This window comes from Manduca sexta, chromosome 16 (genome assembly GCF_014839805.1).
Source record: "Manduca sexta isolate Smith_Timp_Sample1 chromosome 16, JHU_Msex_v1.0, whole genome shotgun sequence".
NCBI lineage: Eukaryota > Metazoa > Arthropoda > Insecta > Lepidoptera > Sphingidae > Manduca > Manduca sexta.
The window spans coordinates 1,249,151-1,255,392 of record NC_051130.1 but is presented as its reverse complement, the minus strand read 5'-3'; positions in this window follow the sequence as shown (position 1 = coordinate 1,255,392).

Genomic DNA, 6,242 nt, shown 5'->3' with positions numbered 1-6,242 from the left:
CTCATGATAATTGTATGGGAATTTTTTCCCAAAAGTTATAGACACAGGCATAAGTAGACTTTCTATATTATCTTATCTGAGAGCGTATAAGACTATAGCATGCTGTGTTGAGACCTGTCTACATATCAGACGTAAGTTAAAGTCCCAGAATACGAAAGGGCAATTAATCGGATAATACAATAATAATTATTAATTGCCTCTTCCCAAAATCGAACTACGTCTGCAAATCTTCAAACAAAGCTATATTAGACATGTTTTAATTATTATAAAATAAAAGCAAAGCATAAACACCATACTGTCTTAGACATATTATGGATATTATTGGTATGTTGTAAATTTAAAAGTAGAAGTATTATGATTCAAATGGGGTAGAGAATTATCTGGACTTTCAACAATCGTTTCTAGTCTGAAATGATCACAGAATATTTCTTAATAACAGTTATTGAAGGTTCTTTCCTTCCTATTGACAAGATACATTTCTTTCTCACAGCGAGAACCGTATTTCAAAACCCGCGCCATTCTCTGCGCATGCGCTAAAAAACTTGACACACAATTACATAGTTACGCAGTATGTAAGTAGGTATCGATGCGTATCTTTATTGTTTCCTGTTACCGACGCGTTCATCTCAAGTTTATATTTCAGTGATGAGAAATGAAGTTACTCCTACACATACAGACAAATGAAATGAAAGGCCGCATGTTTAAACAAAATATTATAGGTTTTTAAAACTATGCACAAGTCGAGCAAGCCACTCGCCAGATGATAAGCGCTTTAACTTTTGTTTCAAGGCGCTGAACATCTGTCGCCCAGAGTGATTGAGGTTTTAACTATCCGAATGCTAAGTGATTGTATTGGTTACAATGTTTCTCAAACCGACGTTAACATATAAATTTCTGTACAGTATATTGTAGCAAAGATAATAGCCTATGATGGACGTGTTTAATATAATAAAAACTAAATAATTATTTGAATGGTAATAAATATTCAAAATGCTATTATAACAATCATCTATAAAAAGTAGACAAGGATTTTTGAAATACTATTAAAATACTCAAATTATACAAACAAAATAATTGGTGTGTAATTATTTTGTATGGATTCTACAAAATAACTTTGAATACCATTGACCTGAAATTCAATTATCGCTCAGGTCTTTACGTGAGTATATAGGTGTAGGCATGATATATATTTATGTCGCAAGCATACTAATAGTAATTAGTTTCATAGTATCGTAGAGAGGTAGTAAAACTAGAGGACTCCAGGATTTGATGAACCAAACGAGCAACAAAATTGATTCGAAAAGTGCAGCAGCAAATTTGACTCCATGACGTCACGCGACAGAAATTTACAAATATAATTGCTTTTATCTACGTGAGCTTTTCAATGATTTTTTTTCTCGATCAATATAATACACTGATTGATATTATTTTCTACCGTGTATTTTATAAACATTTTAGTTTAACATACGGCACATTATAAACCCACATAGTTATTGATTCTGAGTAATGGGTAGTGCAATAAATATAAAAATTACTATTTCATTGTAATATCAATAATGGATCTTCTCGAGTTAAAAGAAAGTCTCTGCCTGAGAGACATGTGTCATCACCACGACAGACAAACTACGGAACTACATTAACTAAAATATGGTCCTATTGTCAACAAACAAGAAATATTACCAAAGATTATTATATTATGCCGGTTGGTCTTACTAGTTGTACTCGGACTGACCCCGGAACGCAGCTCTTCAGACCCGCAGCGTGTTTCGCAATGTACTATTGCTATTCCTAAATTACACTTGAATATCTCAAAACAATAGGCCTAATGCCAGTTAATACGGGACTCGCTCTCAGTATTTACGCAACATTGTATGCAAGAGTGCTGCCAGCCCCACAAGAACCCGCCGTGAACTATCATTGTCAGTATTAGCCAACGAGTACAATCTGCATCGACCTTTAGATGGGAGATGTCTCGGCTGACGGATTGTTCTAAGATTGCTTTGGGGCTGAATGATGTTTATATTCTATGGTTGGAATTTTTAACTAAATATGGTGTTTTGTTGTTTTATTACTATAAAATTTACCTGAACTTACAGAAAGAAATAAAAAAAATTACAATGCTTTTAGGGGGTTATGACTAATTTTTGGAGGGTTTAAAAACTTGTTACAATTATAGAATGTTATGCTATCGCTGATTATATTTTGATTTGATTTGTTTACTTGATCCTGAAAAAAAATCTTTCAGGGGGGCAGAGCCTCCAACAAAAGTTACTCATTTATGTGATAAGTATATTCATGCTAAACTTTTTTTGTTAGTCATTATATATATTTTAAAATTATAATTAAATATTTTAAATTCTAATATTATTGACACAATGCCTGTCGGCTGGTGTAAGTTATTAAAAAGTGCGGATATTACAAACTTAAACTTTTTTTCGTCTGGTTATTTTTATAATATTTTAATATTATTGTAAAATGCGCATCTATTTTAAATTAATTAATTATGTTAGTTAATTAACATTTAATATATTGTTGGAAAAAATATTTTTATTAATATTATATCTACGTAACCGCGTTATTAATATTTTATAAAATCATTTTTTTTTATTACAAAACAATTTAAAAATTATATTATTAAAAAAATCTTTACAAAAAAAATTTCAATAAAAAAATCAAAATCCACGCGAGTCACAATTCAAAAATCGATGAATAAATCGAGCGTAACGCGTGAATCTATACACAAACAGACTCACCAGTTTCATGATGGCTGTGTCTGGTTCAGAGGTGAATCCACAAGTGTACGGACAGACGGTCGCCCCCCAGTTATATACACAACGCTCACACACGTTACAAAACCTATCTAATGAATGAAGATACTTTTTCCTATAAAATTTTAAGTTCAGATCTTTACGTAACGCCTGTAGATTTTGGCAAGCCGTGACAGGATGGGTCAGATGTTACGGTGCTTAATGTGTGATTTAGATTTTTGATTATGGACTGTATATTTATAGATAAGAAGTCTTAGATTGCATATCAAGGTCGGGTATTAAGTAGTGTGATATAGAGGATGTGTTGGGATTTATGGAAATTCAGTGTAAAAACTAAACTTGTCCTTATGTAGAGAAAGAGGTGTCAATATTAATCTAAAGTGGGATATAGCAGGTTTCGGGAACGATGTCATTTTTGTAATTGTTTAATTGGACACATAGCGTTCTACTTTAGCCATGATACTGATGCGGTACCAAATTTGATTATTGTGATGGGCTATCAACATTTATATGGATTGCGGACTGAAAATGTAGGATAATTAGCCTGAGAATGAAATTTCTATGCCGGATTATCGGATTGTCGCCACATAATGGAACGCAACTCACGTTGGATATCAATATCTCTATCTACCCTTTTGGTATGCTTTCGTATCGAAATAAATCAAAGCCCAAATTATATTTGTGAGAAGGTCTACGCTTCGCCCTTTGCGCGTGCGCATAATAAATTTGATAGTCTTAATGGATGCGTCAGGGCACCGATATCCGAATTCGCTTATGACACTTTCATGCCGCTAATGGAGTTAAAGTTTTTGACTAAATGTTTTTGTCTGCTACCGTTTACCAACATCATAAGACATTTACCAGTTTGTTACAAAACTGCGCGGATAATGAATTTAACTATCGTTTATAGTTAAAGTTCATCCATATTACATACCATCACGTATCTCAAGTACAGTGCGTTTCAAACATTATATATATATATCTTGCTCTTTGGTATGTAGCTTTACGAGATTCCAAGGTGCTATGTTTTTCTTAATAGTAGGTTTGGTATAAATAAATTATTGTAAACGGTAATCATTGCCTGAAGTAAAGGTCTAAAATTGAACATAAATTGTAAAATTATGATTTAGAAATTAGAATAACTACTGAATGTATTGTATTTCTCTAAATTATATGAATTGTGATGCCATGACGTGCAGTAATTGGGCATAATTTCCCTACAGCATTCCATGGTAGGCAATAACCTCTACTGTAGTTGATCTCCATACACGATCTTGACCACTTACTATAATGTAGGTCGTCAGAATCGCAAAAGGCTATTAAAAACTAGTAAAACATCAATAATTTATTATTAAATAACGTAATTTTGTATATCATAATTGATTAATCTCATTAGGCGACTTAACAACGGAATCGCAGTTTAAACATTACTAATAGGTACATAAAAACACACAAACACATAAACGTCTATTTTACACACCAAATTGTAAAAAATGGAGTGCGTGGTTATTTGAATATATACATCACGCATTTATCCCCGAAGGGATATGCAGAGACGCTACCAGGTCACCCACATTTCGCCAAGTGTGTTCCGTCCCATCATGTATTGGGGCGAGCCTATAGCCATATCGGGCACAAATTCCAGACTCCGAGCTGATACTGAGCAGAAAAACCCAATATATCACTTTGCCCGACCCGGGATTCGAACCCAGCACCTCAGAGCGCTGCTGTACCGCGCATGCAGTACAACTACGCCACCAAGGCAATCATTAACCACATTTATTGTTGGAGCAGAAACATTCAGGAGACATCTAATATCAGGACATCTAATAATTGCAATGCAATATGACCTCGTGCCCGTTGGCCCGAGCTGAAGGGCGGCGCCGGCGGCTGGACGAGGGAAGCACTGGACCGTTAAGGGTGGCGCAATCTGAGAAAGGCCGTGTCCTGCAGCCGATACACGATGGACTTTGATCGCATTCTCGTGCACATAGCGTATCGAAGTTTGTTAGGACTCGGTCTGGACCTCACCAGGATTGTTTAAAGACTAATTTAATTTTTTGTTACAAACCAATGAACATTCATAATATGCTACAAAAGCTTTTGTTCTGTTTAAGCTTAAACCTGTTTTTCAAATAAATATGATTTATACGCATTAAATAAGAGCCTATTTCTAATTTAAGAGACAGATGTGATCTCAGTGCTTTAAAATTATGAGGGATGGTGATCTGTTACAAGTCGGCAGGGTTCCTCGTTTGCTATAATTATAAAAAAGAACCAAGTGTTGTTACTAACTTAGTTACTGGATTTTAATGTAAAATATATTGTTTAGATTTCATGTTATTAACGATTAGATATATTGAAGATAGCTTCCCGGAAGGCTGTGGGCTTCTTTTTAGTTAACATGTTCCCTACAGTGGTTACTAAGATCTTCTCGAAAACTCAAATGTTACCAAAATATAAGTCACATTATCTAGATTTACACGAAATAATATAATCAAATACTTATCCTAATTTGAATTTAAGTAATAACACAATCAAATGTAATATAACATGCCTCTACAAATAACTGACCTTTTGTGCACTGTGTAGAGAGGTAACAGTAAGACGATACAAGTGCACTGTAGCGGATTATTGTAATATTTTCATCTATTTTAATAATCTGAGAGCTTTTTTCTCCCTTTAGAGGTGAATTCATAGCATTTTCTTTTTTAACCGAGGAAGTCATGAGCACAATTTTATATTTCTGAAGCTATTGTCTGTTAATTATTCTATTAATTAATAAATCCCACTTTACCATGTTAGGTAAAATTCACGATTGCTTCTAAAATATAACATATAATATATTATGTAAACTATTTCATGCCTAATTTTCTTTTGGATTATACAAATGTAAGATATTAAACTCTCTGGTATTAAATAAAGTAACATTTTCGAAACATAAAAAATCTAGGAAATAAGTCAGTAGTAAAAATAATAATGCAAAAATCTCCAAAAACGGATGTATCTGTCGCAAGCTCACAGTTAGCGCAAGTCTGTGAGTGACCCACAAGCCCGCGGTTCCCAGATGACGCACGGTTATGTCACTCGACACCGACTAGTTTATTGTTTGTATGGAATGCATCACCGCAGACTCCTGCCAACAAACTTATGTCTAGTACAAGGTTTTTCGGTATTACATAACCTTATTGTCATATGTGCATGTTTAAATGACTTATGAACTAGATATTGCACGCGGCTTTGTCCGCATATGTAATTATTCCCGCAATAGAGAGTTAGTTATAGCACTAGGGGATGTAGCTTCTTAAAAGTGAAAGTTATTTTTATTGTAGGAGTTTTTCTCCTTCTTCTATAATAGTTTTTATTATAAAGACTTCTTAAGTTTACACGATTGTTAGAAATTGTCAAGAACTGCCATTATTCCCTTGAATTTTATCACAAATTGCTGATCTCCGCTGCACGTACTTGTCATTC